Source organism: Mustela nivalis (genome assembly GCF_964662115.1).
Source record: "Mustela nivalis genome assembly, chromosome: 9".
NCBI classification, from domain to species: Eukaryota; Metazoa; Chordata; class Mammalia; order Carnivora; family Mustelidae; genus Mustela; species Mustela nivalis.
In genome coordinates, this window is record NC_139028.1 from 84,845,464 (window position 1) to 84,861,470 (window position 16,007).

The 16,007-nt window shown below is 36.2% G+C and overlaps 1 long non-coding RNA gene across 2 annotated transcripts in view; it reads right to left on the reverse strand.

Annotated features, from left to right (window-relative positions):
• Positions 1-16,007, reverse strand: part of LOC309840595 — a 147,921-nt gene that overhangs the window by 98,367 nt on the left and 33,547 nt on the right. The gene's annotated exons all lie outside the window — the stretch shown is intronic.

Below are 16,007 nucleotides of genomic sequence, written 5' to 3' on the forward strand. Positions count from 1 at the left end.
AAAAAAAAAACAAAAACGAATCAGAGATCAAGAACAAAGTAATTAAAATTAAAAATATACTAGATAGAATAAATAACAGACTAGAAGAAGCACAAGACTGAATTAGTGACCTTGAGGACAGAGTAATGGAAAGTAATCAGGCTGAGCAGGTAAGGGGAAAAAAATATATATATATGTGTGTGTGTGTATGTGTGTGTGTGTGTGTGTGTGTGTACATATATGTATATATGTATACATATACATGTATACACATACACACACAAAAAGTGAGAATAAATTTGGTAATACTGTGACTCCACAAGGGTAATAACATTTGCACTATCCCAAAAGGAGAAGAGAGAGCAAGGAAGTTTGAAATTTTATTTGGAGAAATAACAACTGAAAAATTCCCTCATTTGGGGAAAGAAACAAAAATCCAAATCCAGAAGACACATATATCCCCCAAAATATTCAACCCAAGGAGGTACAGACCAAGACAGGGAGTAATTGAGATGGCAAGAAGTAGTGATAAAGAGAAAACTTTAAAAGTAGGAAGAGAAAAGAGGTACATCCAAGGAAAACCCCATAAAGCTATCAGCTAATTTTTCAGCAGAAACTCTGCAAACCAGAAGAGAGTGGCAAGACATATTCAAATTGATAAAAGGAAAAAAATCTGCAGTCAAGAACACTCTTTTAAAAAAAAATTTTTTTTCACTTATTTATTTGAGAGAAAGTGGGGGTAGGGACAGCCAGAGGGAGAGGCAGACCCCCGCTGGGTAGGGAGTCTGATGTAGGGCACAATACCAGAACTCTGAGATCATGACCTGAGCTGATGGCAGATGTCTAACAGACTGAGTCACTCAGGTGCCCCCAGATATCTGACAAAGGTATCAATCAGAATAGAAAGAGAGATAAAAAGTTTCCCAAACAAAAGCTAAAGGAATTCATGACTACTAACCACCTCTATAAGAAATGTGAAAGGGGACTCTTTGAGTGGAAATGGAAAACCATAAACAAGACTAAGGAAAGTAGGAAACATGGAAGTAATTTAAATAAATATATCTGTAAAAATCAGTCAAGGGACTCTCAAAATAAAAGAATGTAATATATGACACCATATACCTAAAACATGGGAAAAAGAGTATAGAATGGATTCAAACTTATACAATCAACAACTTAATATACACCACCATCTAGAGATGTTATATGCACACTGATTAGTATACACAAATCAAAAACCAGTGATAGAAAAGCCTAAATAAAAAAAAAAAGAATAAATAAACAAAGGAGTCCAAGTATATCACTAAAGAAAGCTAACTAATTGTGAGAGGAGAGAGCTAAAGAAAAAAACAGAGAAAAACTACAAAAATAACATAAAACCAGTAACAAATGACAACAAATACCTATAAATACTTTTTTGAATGTAAATGGACTAACATACTCCAATCAAAAGAAATAGGGTGATGGAATGATTAAAAACAAGACCCATCTATATGCTACCTACAAGAGACACACTTCAGAACCAGACACATGCAGACTGAAAGTGAAGGGATGGAGAAGCATTTACAAACAAACAGATGTGTAAAGAAAGCCTGGGTAGCAATACTTACAGACAAAACAGATTTTAAAACAAGACTATAACAAGAGACAAAGAAGAACACTACATAATAACAAAGGGGGCACTCTAACAGGAAAATATAATTGTAACTATTTATGCACTCAACACAAGAGTACCCAAATACAAACATAAAGGAACTAGTTGATAATAATACAGTAAGATTAGGGAATTTTAGCACCCCACTTACATCAATGGACAGGTCATCTAAACAGAAAATCAACAAGGAAACAATGGCTTTGAATGACACACTGGAACAGATGGATTTAACAGATATATTCAGAACATTCCACCTTAAAACAGCAGAATACACATTCCTTTCAAGTACACAAGAAAATTTTCCAGAATATATCACATATTAGCCCACAAAACAAACTTCAACAAATTCAAGGAGAATGAAATCATACCATGCATGTTTTCTGACCACAATAGGAGGAGACTAGAAGCCAACCATAAGAAAAAGATCTGGGAAGACTATAAATACAATGGAGGTTAAATAACATGCTACAAAACAATGAATGGGTCAACCAGAAAATTTAAATAGTGCCTGGAAACAAATGCAAATGAAAACACAACAGTCCAAATCCTTTGGGATGCAGCAAAAGTAGTTCTAAGAGGGAAGTTTATAGCAATAAAGGCCTCTTCAGAAGCAAGAAAAATCTCAAATAAACAATCTAAACTGGGAGCTAGGAAAAGAACAATAAACAAAACCTGAAACCAGTAGAAGGAAGGAAATAACAAAGATAAGAGCAGAAATTAATAAGAACTAAAAAAACGCAATAGAACAGATCAATGAAACGAGAAGCTAGTTTTTTCTATAAAAAAATCAACAAAATTGATGTCTTTAGCCAAACTCATTAAAAAAAAAAAGATTAACATAAAATCAGAAATGGAAGAGAAGAAATAACCAGTGACACCAAAGAAATAAAAAGAATTCTAAAAAAATATTATTAAAAATTATATGCCAACAAATTGGACAATCTGGAAGAAATGAATAAATTCATAGACACATTTAATCTTCCAAAATTTAACCAAGAAGAAACAGAAAATTTAAGTAGCTCAATTACTAGTGATGATATTGAATCAGTAATCAAAAAACTCCCAAAAAACAAAACTCCAGGACCAGATGGCTTCACAAGTGAATTCTACCAAGCATTAAAGAAGAGTTACTCAAACTTTGCCAGAAAGTAGAAAAGCAAGGAAGACTTCCAAATTCATTCTACAATGCCTGTGTTTCCCTGATACCTACACCAGACAAAAAAAGAGAACTACAGGCCAATTTCCCTGATGAACATAGATTCAAAAACCCTCAACAAAATACTACCAAATCAAGTTCAACAGCACATTAAATAATCATTCATTATGATCAAGGGGGATTTTTTTCCAGGATGCGAGATGATTCAACGTTCACAAAACAATCAACGTGATATATCACATCAATAAGAGAAAGAAAGATAGATATAAACTCCTGAGGCAAGTAAAATAAAAGCAAAAATAAACCTTGCTAAAATAAAAAAGCTTCAGCACAGCAAAGAAAACAATCAAAAAAACTAAAAGGGAATCTGGAATGTGAGAAGATATTTGCAAATGACATACTGATAAAGGTTCAGTATTCAAAATACAAAAAGAATTTATGTAACTCAACATCCAAAAAACTATAACCCAGTTAAATAATGGGCAGAAGACATGAACAGACAATTCTCCAAAGAAGACAAATAGATGGTCAACAGACACATGAAAAGATGCACATCACTCATCATCAGGGAAACGTAAATCAACACCACAGTGAGATATCACCTCACACCTGTCAGAATGGCCAAAATCAAAAACACAAGAAACAACAAATGTTGGTGAGGTTGTGAAGATTAATGAACACTCTTGCACTGTGGGTAACTATGCAAACTGGTACAGCCATGGTAGACAATGGTATGGAAATTCCTCAAACCAGTTAAAAATAGAACTACCCTATGATCTAGGACTTACACTACTGGGTATTTACCAAATAAAATAAAATACAAAAATAACCTCACACTAATTCAAAGGAATATACACACCCCTATGTTTAAGAAGCATTATTTATAGTAGCCAAATTATGGAAGTAGCCCAAGTGTCCATCAGTAGATGAAGGGATGAAGAAGAGGAGATATATATGTATGCATATCTATCTATCTATCTATATGTCTCCAATAATATACAATATATCACTGTATATCATTCAAAAGAATTAAATCTTGCCATTTGCAACAACATGGATGGAGCTAGAGAGTATAATGCTAAGCAAAATAGGTCAGTCATAGGAAGACAAATAGCAGATGATTTCACTCATGTAGAATTTAAGAAACAAACAAAAAAAAAACTGAACAAAGGAAAAATGAAAAAAGAGAGAGAAACCAAGAAACAAAATCTTAACTATGGAGAATAAACTGATGATTATCAGAGCAGAGGTGAGTGGGGACATAGGCAAAATAGATGATGGAGATTAAAGAGTACACTTACCATGATGAACCCTGAGTAATGTACAGAATTGTTGAGTCACTATATTGTTCCCCATGAGATTAATATAATACTGTACATTAACTACACTGAAATAAAAACAAAACAATAAAAATGAAAAAAAAAAAGGTTGAGTTTTGATGTTTAGCATCCCCACATCAGCAGTATGAGTTACTGTATCAATATCTTGTGTGTGAGGGTGTCAGTTAATAAACTTTCTAAAGGAACTATATAAAAATATCATAGTTTTTTAAGCCAACCTTCAATAGTACTAGACATACAACAGCTACTGAATAAATCATATTGAATTATTTTTATCACCTTACTAAATTATAGACACTTTCTTGGGAATGCCTATGAGAAATGTATTTAATTTTCCAACCTGGTAATAATAATTTAATAGGTAAAAATGTATTTCCTAAAGTGAATTATGCTCAAATGCTGCTCTTTTTATTTCTATTCTATTCTATTACAGATAGCATGAAAATAGACTGGCAAAGTAAGGGATTCTGTGGAGCACTGTCTTGTCAGCTGATTTCAAATTGCAGTCTATATAAGAGCTACCAAAGTGATAGCAATTTCAGTAAATTGATGTAATTTTAATGTCCATCTAGTCTGATCAATTACAAAACACAGTCCCTGAAAAATGACTCTAAAGTTTACTTCTCTTACTGCAGAACAGCTCTCACAGGATGTATGTGAATCTGTGGCTTAGCTTCTCAGTTCCTGGACGGAGACATCTAAAATTTTAAAGTTTGAGATTAATTGAGAATTATTTAGCCTGGTCCTCAGTAGCTGAAGTTTCACATCTAAGGGTAATTTATTCGTTTTGTGAACATTGCTGGATATTATGAACAGAAGGGAAGCATGGCTATGCTATGCATATTTTGTAAGCTCTGGATCCATTTTTCATACTCTCCAACCTTCCTCTACCAAGAGTGTTCTAGAAGTGTTATTTTTATGGTTGTTCTCTAATTTCTTTTTTTTTTTTTTTTAAGATTTTATTTATTTATTTGACAGAGAGAAATCACAAGCAGATGGAGAGGCAGGAAGAGAGAGAGAGAGGGAAGCAGGCTCTCCGCTGAGCAGAGAGCCCGATGCGGGACTCGATCCCAGGACTCCGAGATCATGACCTGAGCCGAAGGCAGCGGCTTAACCCACTGAGCCACCCAGGCGCCCCTGTTCTCTAATTTCTAAATGATTTTGACCAATGGTAAGTACCAGTTAGAGACCAGAGAATGGGATAAAAAGAGAGGTTCTTTACATTCTGGACTCTAAGCTGGCAAAGAATGATTTCCTCTATTAAAAATCTTATCTCTTGGGGCACCAGGATGGCTCAGTTAGTTAAGCGGCTGACTTGGTTTTGACTCAGGTCATGATCTCAGGGTTGTGAGATCAGCCCCAAGTCGGGCTCCTGCTCAGCGGAGAGTCTGCATCTCTCCCTCTCACTCTGCCCTCCCCTTCTCCCTCTAAAATAAATAAATAAAAATCTTAAAAAAAAAAAAAATCAAATCTCTTGACTGGTAGTTCTTTACAGCCAGATTGCTCTCAGGTTCTGGTAATAGCTCTCACCACCTTTTGTTCCTTTTAAAACCAAATGTGGTTAATTACATTACCAAGAGTGGTTGCTTAGCTCTGCTGGTAGCCTCAGGTTGCTTCATCAACCCTTACTGGTTTTCTTTAACTCTGTCCACATTCTCATAATAGCTCTTTTATTAAGCTGTATTGATTAGCCTTTTTTTTTTTTTAAGATTTTATTTATTTACTTGACAGATGGAGATCACAAGTAGGCAGAGAGGCAGCAGGGGCGGGTGGGGGGTGGGGACAGGCTCCCTGCTGAGCAGAGAGCCTGATGTGGGCTCCATCCCAGGACCCTGGGATCATGACCTAAGCTGAAGGCAGAGGCTTAACCCAATGAGCCACCCAGGCGCCCCTATTAGCCCTTTTTAATCTACACTTATTTTCCTGCTGGGAACTTTATACATTGATACCAGGTGGACCCAAAAGACAGATTATCAAAATGGGAATATGGGACTCCAGTAATATGTCTTGCGATGGCATTGTGATTAGAACATTTACAGTGACAATGGTCCTGGAAAGTGGTACAAATGGAGAAGATATGGGAGAGTATCTTAGACAATTTAGTATGACATTGAATAATAAAGAAAAACCCACTTAGGATGCTGCTTACCGCAAAAATAGGGGCTACAGAGGAATGGACAAAGTAAATGCCTTTAATGCCTAATTCAGCACAGGAGAAGAAAGACTACCGGTTTCAACGATTGTGGAACATTTGCTGGGTCTGAATATAAGGGGTGTAAAGTTGTCAAATCAAGTAAATGTTCAATCTGTCTAATTTTCTTATAGTGTAGGGGAAAGACTGGGACTCTAAGATACAGCATGGAAGCGTTTGATCTGACACAGTCAAGGAAAAGGACTCTGAACATCTAAATCCTACTAAACTTCTTTGCTAAAAGGAACATACTCCTACCTTCCCTCAAAACCAAGTCTAAGCCCATACCAAGAGCTAGATGCCAGCAGAGTTGGCACAGAAAAACAAGGGCTGGTGCAAGAGAACCTACAGAATAGAAGAATTACAAGATCTTGCCAACTGAAATCAAAAGGATCTTGAAACACATGTATGGATTTTTTTTTTTTTTTTAATTTGTCCACATGCACTCACTTTAGGCTTAAAGTATTGGTTTAAGCATTATGGGCTGTATTAGCTTTGCTATCTCAATCCATCCGGAAAAAGCTGTTTTGATAGATCCATGGAATAGCCTGTTGAAAGCTTAAGAATAATAGGTTAGAGGAAATATCCTGCAAACACATGGTTATGATTTGATGGATGTAATTTATGTTCTAGACGAGTGAATAATAGAAGGTGAATTCTACCTTATAATTATATTACTATGTATCTAGGAATTAAAAGGTAGAAATAAAAGTGGCTCTTGGCACTGTACTATCTAATCACTCCACTTAGAAATTTCTGCGTTCTATTCCTTTATCCTTTGGTTCAGGAAGTCTAGAAGCCTTGAACCCAAATGGAAGAATGACTCAATGCAGGAATATAGCCATGGAACATTCTCATTTTCATGTGGGACTTCACGGGCCATTAAACCAAGAGGCAAAGAAAAGAGTCACTATATAGGCCCAGGTGCTTGATATTGTTTGTTTACAAAAGAGAAATAGTTCTGTGGGAGTGAAGTATTAGTTAATGAAAATCTGTATCATGCAGAAAAAGACAAAGTCACCAAGAGCCTGTAGAAGAACAGATAAAGGTTTACCATGCTCTGTTTTTTTCCCCTTGACTCTATTTAAACCTCTGTAAATCCTCCATTAATTAAACACCTGTGGTGGCGGTGGTGGTGGTGGTGGTTGTCTGGTGGGGGAGTCATCTCTTTCTTTTAGGGACTGGAAATTATATAATGATCAATGTAAGAATTACTGAAAACTAAGAGATATCAAGGAATTGTGATATCCAATAATGCTTTCATCCTTTAAAAACAAAAATCATTTCATCTCCTCCCTCAAATTATTCAAAGTTCCTGCAAGGCCACATATAACTTGGCTGCTGCCTCTTCCACTGATGTCAATTCCTATCATTTCTCCCCTTGCTCACTCTGGTCCCACCACACTGGTCTTTAAATTCTTAAAGCATGTCAAGTTCATTTCTACCAAGTTCTCAACTTAAGAACACCTGCACTCAGGGCTTCTCATAACTTACTACATCACATCCTTCGGATAATGCTCAAATTTCACATTTCAGAAAAGCTTTTTATAGCTAAACTACTTAAAATATAAGTACTTTCTTCATCATGATCTATCTCCTCTCTGGCTTTACTTATATTATAGCACTCATCATTCTAAAGGCATGCTAGTTACTCATCCGCTGACTACTTTATTGCTCCTTTTCCTCCCAGCAAACAAAACAAAACAAAAAACCAAAAACCTGGGGAGCCTGGGTGGCTCAGTGGGTTAAGCCTCTGTCTTCCGCTCAGGTCACAATCTCAGGGTCCTGGGATGGAGCCCCGCACCAGGCTCTCTGCTCCGTGGGGAGCCTGCTTCCTCCTCTCTCTGCCTGCCTCTCTGTCTACTTGTGATTTCTGTCTGTCAAATAAATAAATAAAATCTTTATATATTAAAAAAAAAAAAAACCTGTGAAACCATGGCTAACTTTCATATCTTGAATATGTAATACAGTGTCCAGCACTTCATAGACATTGTTATTATGAATACTGTCTCTAAAGTTTCATAACTCTTTATCTTTGTGTGGTTTGGCCTAGGGCCTTAATTATTCTCTGAACCTATGTCTTCATCTATAAAAGTGGGAAAAATAATCTATACCCTGCATATCTATGCTGATGCATGAGAAAGTGGGTGAATATTAAAAATCCTGATTTATAATTCTCAACTTCCTCCCTCCACAACTAGTCCTTAAGCCTTGATTAAACTGTAGTATGCATCACTTCAGACATGCTATCTAATCCATATTTTTTATGAGTAACCAGGACTGCTGTCAATATAAATGCTGAATTACATTTAAGACTAATGTTTATGCTATATAAAAATTCAAATATCCTATAAAAATTGAAATGAAATTTACTATAAAGTAATCTCTACTCTCCTCAGTCTGTTTAATTTCTTTAGTACTGTGTTTTATCTGATTTTCAGTCATAGAATTTCTTAGGAATCAGTATGCTATGTTTAACAGTGAATGGTTAATTTCCATTGTTCTTGGGCAATGTGATAATCATTGATTAGTAAGGAATTAAAGTGAAACCACTATAGATTTAACATACTTACTGAGAGCAATTAAAACTTTAACTTAAGTAACCATCATAATTGATTGCATTTAGTGTATCTGTATGAATAAGATTAGTTAAGTGCAGTTTCAAAGGAAACTCCAATTTAAATTAGGCCTTTATTTATGATCATTTAAAGCTAAAATGTTAAAATTACATGGCAAACTAATTAGTGTAGGTCAAACATAGGAGGAAAACAACGGTTTGGAGTTAGATAAAGTTGAAATTTATTAAAAGCCCATTACAAATGTGCTAATGTACAATTTAATATACACAATCACCTTGGAATCTTCAAAAGAATCCAGTGAGGTAGATATTGTTATCCACATTGGAAAGATTAGGAGCTATACTATAACCTTATCAAGGTGACAAATCTATAATGAGAAGATGGCTCTGCTTCTGGAAACCAATTATTTCCTCTCTTCTAAGTTTTCAGACACTACTCAGGTTCCCACTTTAAACAAAGATGTTTGGAAGGAGAGCCTTGCCAATCCTTTTTGGCATCCCAACCTTCATTCTCACTGAGGAATCTCCCAAGAACCGAGATCTTTAACTTCACTGTATATACAAGGGCACCGATGTAGCTAGCCTTTTCTTACCTTCTTATTCAGCTATTCAGCTGAGTATATAATGTGGGCTTCACTGCCATTTTTTATCAGCATCTGGTGTATTACATCATGACATTCACTAACAGAAAATCTCTTCCTTTAATATCTGCTATTCAGTAAAGTTAATGTTTTCAATTTTATCAGAGGCATAAATTAGTAGTGCTTACACTGTTGAACCACTCTCCTTTTATGGTTTTCCCTATTTTCTTTTCAACATAGAGAACACTTTTCTGAGTGCCTTGTTAATGATAAATCATTGTATGTAACATTTACAGGGGTACTTTATGATTCATAAAGCATAATCCAAATTGTCTCATATTATGTCTGCATATTACCATTTACATATAGGGAAAATATATTCAGAAATTATAATGTCTTTGCCCCTAAGGTTTTCAGAATGGTTGGGAAAAATGGAAAAGGAGGAAAACAAAGTTGAATTATAGTGTGATTCAAGTTGTTAACACCGATCTCCACGGTAGACAGAGAAGTCTGAAGTGGGAGAATTGAGTGAAATACTTCTGAAAGAAATTATGAAACTACTTAAGAGCGGTATGTTTAACAAAACTCAAAATGGCTACACTAATGCTTCAGCAAAGCTTAATTTAAAAAAATCTTTATCCTCTCTTCCACATATCTCTCCTTCTCTCTTCTTAGCTTTTGTACACACAAAATTCCTATGAAAACTGGCTAGGTCCTGTATTTCCCTAACCTGACCCCAGCCTCTTCCTCCACTGTGTGTGTGTAGGGGTGGGGGTGGAGGGGTTGTCTTACTTTTTTAAGGCCATAGCCTGCTGCAGCCTCCTTTGCCTGACAAAGCAATAGAGTTATTATTCCTTTTTATCCCAAGCTCTATCTTGGTGTTATAGCAAAACATGGAGGTCAGTTTTCAACAATTATGATCTGGGAATATTGGGGTTCAGAGCCAATGGTCAAGAAAGAATTCTTTGACGCAAAAAGGTGGTTTTGTTAAAGCATGGGGACAGGACCTGTGGGTAGATAGAGGTGCACTGGGATCATGAGGAGTGACTAATTATATACTTTAAAGTTAAGAGGGAGTTAGGGATAGCAGAAGTCTCTAAGGAATTTTGCAAGCAAGTCTTCCAGGACCTCAAAAGCGCTAGCTATTGTTAGGAAAAGAGCATTCATTATTGTCTAATAAAACCGTAGTCAAGAGAACCTTCAGATGTGTATCAGTGGGCTATCGCTTGGGGGATGACAGCTAACATGTACCTTGTTGGGGGGGGGTTAGAGATAAATGAAGTTCCGAAGGAATTTTTATATGTTAAAATAGGCTTACAGGATCCAGGGGGCTCACAATAACATTAAGCTAAGATTGTGTTTTGTCTTTAGCAAAGTGTCAACATTGAGGCAGCTGAGCTTCTAGAGGAAGATCACTCTACCTGTTTTAAGGACTTGTCAGTGGGCTGTAGGCAGTTACGAGATGTAATGGTTTCTTTGACTTTGTTTCCCACATCAAATTATAACTTGTAGAGAGACTTGAAATATGACTAGAAATACTTTTGACAGAACCAGATCCAAAGTTTTAAAGATCTGAATCAGGATAACCTGGGATTTAAGAACACATAAATCTGGAACCAGATGGTCTGGGTTTGAGGGACAGCTTTTGTTCCTCACCAATTAGATATTTAAGTTTGGGCAAGTTTCCTACCTTTCTGTGCCTTGGTTTTCTAATCAGTAGTAAAATGTGGATTATTACAGTATGAATCTCATGGGATTTTTATAAGAATTAAAAGAGTTAACACACATAAAACATAAAAGCTTCTTTGCATGTAGTAAGTGCTCAGTAAAGATCAGCTATTATTATCATGACTGTTTTATGAAGAGATATTAAGATACCAGAGAGAGAGAGAGAGAGAGAGAGAGAGATGAGACTCCTAGCAGGGCACACATTGTCTCCATTTTACATATGCAGAAACTGTAACTCACCAAGTCCTAAGTAGAAGATATGAAATTCATTCTCTTTTTTGGGAACATTGACTACTATCTATACTATTTCAGGTTACTATTTATTTTTCTCAAACATAACACAAGAAGACTTCTTTTTAACATGGTTTCTGAAGTGGAAACTGCCTGCTAAAGAGCATTTTATTACAAAAAGTCCTTTGAAGTAAACATAATACATGTCATCTCCCCAGAATCTGCTTGACAATGAATACAAATGCAGTTCAGCTTCAACCCTGATCCTTTGCACCAGCAGTCATGGGCTTCTCTAGGCAGGTTATAAACATCACTAAAATGATGCAAACATCCCCAGATTCTGTTCCTTTATAATGGGTACTGAAATGAAGATTTCCAACGGCAAGCCTCAGCTTCCCTGGTAACACAATCCCCTTTAAACATGGAAATTGTCGTCTATTCAGAGCCTCAACATAAACAGAAATAACTTTTTTAAATACTGTCATTGATTATCATTTTAAATCAGAAAAACTTATATTTTAGGCTTTCTAACTGACCTAATCTTCATCTCATCCCCTTATCTAATTTCCTCACAGATAAACACTGAATAATTTGAAGTTCTGAAGCACACACTACTATTCAAAACATAATTGTGATATTACCCAAGTCAATAAAAGGCTGTGAGGAATCCCTCAATGATAAAATTTCCAGACTGCCTAGAAAGTAGCCAGGGCTATATTTGACAAAAGGAAGTATATGACACATATCCAATACAGCTGTTTTTAAATATCTTACACATTTTTTAAGATAACTTCCTTTCTCTATTCTACAATTTAGGAGAAGCAAGGTAATGAGGATTCACGAAATAATAATGTGTAGTAACTGTGCCCCTGTGTTCAGAAAGGTACTGCAAGGAGACCTCATGTGGACACAAAGCAGCCGCCCCTGTCCCGTCCTCAACATACACTACTGGTTAGATCCGTCCATGATATGATGGCTTTATGTCAGAGTAGATCTAGACACTTTAGTCTGAAACCGTCAGCATTTACATTTGTGGAATTATTTAATGTTTAGTTTCTCATTTCAGTATCTGTTAGAATTACCCATGCAGTTAGAGATTTTGAAGTTCTCTTTCATCTATTTATCCACATTGTTTAACAAAGGCCCGATCCACAGCAGGATGTGATAAAATTTGTGACTCAATTAAATAAATGGATTCAACCTTTTTTTACAAAATCTCAGCCTTCTTTCTTCTCAGTGGGAGGACAGATCCATTGCTTATGTGTCATTGGCTCAGTTTTGTTTCTTCAGAGCTAAATGACAAAAAAATATTTACTCCCATTCTGCTATTCACATCTATTTCCTTCAATATTCCTGTTCCTAATCTTTGTATCATTTCTATTACTATAATTTCGAACGATTTCCAAATAATACAGAATCTAGACTTATTATGTAGACAAAATGCTCTGAAAATGTTAGTGTTTGGAAATTTGATAATTGGATCTGAGGGCAAAGAGTAAGGAAGTGTGTGGGTTTTGTAGAATTATTTCGCAGATCTACATCTTAACCAGTTCTTGAGCTCAGGTCAGAGTTAACCAGGGCTGCTAGAAGAGCACTGTATCTTCCCATCTTGAGGTGAAACTCAAGTAAGCTACATGCCAATAAATCTCTTACTGATTACTAAAAACAAAGGACACAGCTGTTACAAGTATATAGGCAAGATGAGACTATGCAACATAAAGATAAGGAAAAGTCTCTTCCTAGTGATTGAAAAATCACTAGTCAGGGGTCATTTAAAAGCTTCAATAGTAGTATAGCAATGCATGGTTAGTTGGTGGGACTGAATGAGGGGCATGGCCCCACATTTTTTGTGGTAGAATCTGGGAAGATCTAGACCTGCTAATATCACCAATCCTTTTCTGTGTGAATATTGATTCTTCACTGGGAACATAAATTCATTTCATGTTTAGTGAATACTTAAAACATTTGTACTATTGTGGAGCATTGTTGTGTTATACTAAAAAGATTACCAAGCCAGCAACCTCCCAGTAGGAACTCAAGATGTGAAGGTATGTATATGTGTATGTGTGTGCATGTGGGAATGCATGTTGTGACTTATTTTACAGAATAACTTAACACCTCTTTTACTTTACAAAAGACAAAAACAAACAAACAAAAACAAAATGCAGAAACACAGAAAATTTTGCCTTTTTTTTTTCATTTTTCTTCTTTAAAAAAAATAATAAGATCTCTGAAACCAGCTTGAAAATAGGTTGATTTTCGGAAATACAAGCAGAAGTGATATATTCGCACCACTAAACAAGCCTGAGATGGATGTTATTTGTTGTAGGGTTTCTTCCTGAACCACGTGGGCAACCCCCTCCATTTTATTACTAATGGAAACGGTTCACTGACACATAAAATGTCAGGGTTTGGATTCCAAAGCTTCATCACTTCTAATCTTTTACAAGCTGTTTTACTACCCATATCTTGACACTTATTGCAGTAGTGTTTTGTGGACAAGTCACAGTATTGTTCAGTAATCGGAGTTGTTTTAGTGTTTGCCACAAACATCTCTCTGCATCAGGTGGGGTTATACACCTTATGTCCTGACACAATGATGAATCTTTTAGTCCTAGTCCTTAGTCTCTGTGCACTTCACCAGACTGCAAAACATTTATTTATGTTTTTGCTTTTATTTAGTAAGTGATAAAGAAAGGAATGTTTCCAGATTCTTTCAATTCTCATGAGGTTTTTCAAGATGGTAGGTTCAGGATTAACTTGAAGAACCTAAGGTCTTTTAAATTCATTCTGTCTTATTTCCACATAATGACTAGCAACAGTGCATATTAAAGCAAAGATTTATAGTAAAAATTTCATTTCATATCCATCATCAATTTCTGAAAATACTGGCCAAGGGAAGACTGATCACTGCTAAGATACGGAGGTAATGCATTTACTTGCCTAATGTTATACTAGATTTATGTCTTCTCTCTCTCCATCAATATAAATCTTAAATGACTTTCAGGATCATCTCAGGTACTACCTCCTCCAGGGTAGCTTCAAACAGAAATGATATAATTTAAAATTTTCCTCTGTTCTAACTCATCCAATCACCCTCAGGAGTCAAAGATACCTGTACTGAAATCTTGACTTCATTTATCACTAGTTATGTGTCTTGAACAAGTTACTTAACTTCTTTCATTGCACCTGAAGAACTGATGCTCAGAGAATTTCAGGTAAGGTTATTAGGAGATTTTTATGCAAAACATGTAGGATAGCATGTGCATATCTTTCTTATTAAACAGTCAATAAATCTTAGCTGTCATCACCTTAATCATTATCACCATTCTTAAATTCTGTATCTCTCTTTTTTTTTTTTTAATTTTTTATTTTTTATAAACATATATTTTTATCCCCAGGGGTACAGGTCTGTGAATCACCAGGTTTACACACTTCACAGCACTCACCAAATCACATACCCTCCCCAATGTCCATAATCCAACCCCCCTCGCCTAAACCCCCTCCCCCCAGCAACCCTCAGTTTGTTTTGTGAGATTAAGAGTCACTTATGGTTTGTCTCCCTCCCAATAACATCTTGTTTCACTTATTCTTCTTCTACCCACTTAAGCCTCCATGTTGCATCACCACTTCCTCATATCAGGGAGATCATATGATAGTTGTCTTTCTCTGCTTGACTTATTTCGCTAAGCATGATACGCTCTAGTTCCATCCATGTTGTCGCAAATGGCAAGATTTCATTTCTTTTGATGGCTGCATAGTATTCCATTGTGTATATATACCACATCTTCTTGATCCATTCATCTGTTGATGGACATCTAGGTTCTTTCCATAGTTTGGCTATTGTGGACATTGCTGCTATAAACATTCGGGTGCACGTGCCCCTTTGGATCACTACATTTGTATCTTTAGGGTAAATACCCAATAGTGCAATTGCTGGGTCATAGGGCAGTTCTATTTTCAACATTCTGAGGAACCTCCCTGCTGTTTTCCAGAGTGGCTGCACCAGCTTGCATTCCCACCAACAGTGTAGGAGGGTTCCCCTTTCTCCGCATCCTTGCCAGCATCTGTCATTTCCTGACTTGTTGATTTTAGCCATTCTGACTGGTGTGAGGTGATATCTCATTGTGGTTTTGATTTGTATTTCCCTGATGCCGAGTGATATGGAGCACTTTTTCATGTGTCTGTTGGCCATCTGGATGTCTTCTTTGCAGAAATGTCTGTTCATGTCCTCTGCCCATTTCTTGATTGGATTATGTGTTCTTTGGGTGTTGAGTTTGCTAAGTTCTTTATAGATTCTGGACACTAGTCCTTTATCTGATATGTCGTTTGCAAATATCTTCTCCCATTCTGTCAGTTGTCTTTTGATTTTGTTCACTGTTTCCTTTGCTGTGCAAAAGCTTTTGATCTTGATGAAATCCCAATAGTTCATTTTTTCCCTTGCTTCCCTTGCCTTTTGCGTTGTTCCTAGGAAGATCTTGCTGCGGCAGAGGTCGAAGAGGTTGCTGCCTGTGTTCTCCTCAAGGATTTTAATGGATTCCTTTCGCACATTGAGGTCCTTCATCCATT